The sequence below is a fragment of the Prionailurus bengalensis genome, chromosome X (assembly GCF_016509475.1).
Source record: "Prionailurus bengalensis isolate Pbe53 chromosome X, Fcat_Pben_1.1_paternal_pri, whole genome shotgun sequence".
NCBI lineage: Eukaryota > Metazoa > Chordata > Mammalia > Carnivora > Felidae > Prionailurus > Prionailurus bengalensis.
Window position 1 is genome coordinate 63,134,291 of NC_057361.1, and position 1,882 is coordinate 63,136,172.

Below are 1,882 nucleotides of genomic sequence, written 5' to 3' on the forward strand. Positions count from 1 at the left end.
TGGAAAAATTCTTAGAAACATATAAACTACCAAAACTGAAACAGGAAGAAATAGAAAATTTGAGCACACCCATAACCATTAAGAAAATTGATAATGGTTATGTAATCAAAAATCTCCCAACAAGAGTCCAGGGCTGCATGGACTGAAGCTGTTCCAAAAAAGAGAAGTGGAATGAAAACTTCCAAATTCATTCTAGAGGCCAGCATTACCTTGATGTCAAACCAGACAAAAACCATGCTAAAAAGGAGAATTACAAACCAATATCCCTGATGAAACTCAATGCCAAAATTCTCAACAAGTCACTAGCCAACCGGATCCAATAATACATTAAAAGAATTATTCACCAAGATCAAATGGGATTTATTCCTGGGATGGAGGACTGGTTCATTATCTGCAAATCAATCAATGTGATGCATCACATTTTAAAAAAACAAATGATAAGAACCACATGGTCCTCTCAATAGATGCAGAGAAAGTATTTGACAAAATACAGCATCCTTTCTTGATAAAAGCCCTCAAGAAAGTAGGGATAGAAGTATCATACCTCGAGATCATAAAAGCCATATATGTAAGACCCACCACTAATATCCTCAATGGTGAAAAGCTGAGAGCATTCCCCCTAAGGTCAGGGACAGAACAAGGATATATACTCTCACCACTGCTATTCATCATAGTGTTGGAAGTGCTAGCTTCAGCAATCAGACAACACAAAGTAATAAAAGACATCAAAATCAGCAAGGAGGAAGTCAAACTTTCACTCTTTGCAGACAACATGACATTTTACATGGAAAACCCAAAAGACTCCACCAAAAAGCTTCTAGAACTGATACATGAATTCAGCAAAGTCACAGGATATAAAATCAATGTAAAAAAATGGTTGCATTTCTATACACCAATAATGAAGCAACAGAAAGAGAAATCAAAGAGTTGATCCCATATATGATTGCACCAAAACCCATAAAATACCTAGTAATAAACCCAACCAAAGAGGTGAAAAATATATACACTGAAAACTATAGAGAGCTTATGAAAGAAATTGAAGAAGACACACACAAAAATGGAAACATTCCATGCTCATGGATTGAAAGAACAAATATCGTTAACATGTTGATACTACCCAAATCAATCTACATATTCAATGCAATACCTATCAAAATAACACCAGCATTCTTCACAGAGATAGAACAAACAATCCTAAAATTTGTATGGAACCAGAAAAGACCCTGAGTAGCCAAAGCAATCCTAAGAAAGAAAATCAAAGCCGGAGGCATCACAAGTCAGACTTCATCTGTATTACAAAGCTGTAATCATCAATACTGTATGGTACTGGCAAAAAATAGACACATAGATAAATAGAACAGCATAGAGAACCCAGAAATGGACCCACAAATGTATGACCAACTCATTTTCAACAAAGAAGGAAAGAATATTCAATGGAAAAATATAGTCTCTTCAGTAAATGGTGTTCAGAAAACGGGAGAGTGACATGCAGAAGAATGAACCTGGACCACTTTCTTACACCATACACAAAAGTGAACCCAAAATGGATTAAAGACCTAAAGGTAAGACAGGAAGCCATCAAAATCTAGAGGAGAAAACAGGCAACAACCTCTTTGACCTCGGCTGCAGCAACTTCTTATTTGACATGTCTCCATAAGCAAGGGAAACAAAAGCAAAAATGAACTACTGGGACCTCATCAAGATAAAAAACTTCTGCCCAGAGAAGGAAACAATCAACAAAACTAAAAGGCAACTGATGGAATGGGAGAAGATATTTGCAAGTGACATATCAGATAAAGGGGTTAGTATCCAAAATCTATAAAGAACTTATCAATATCAACAATGAAAGCACAAATAATCCAGTGAATAAATGGGCAAAATA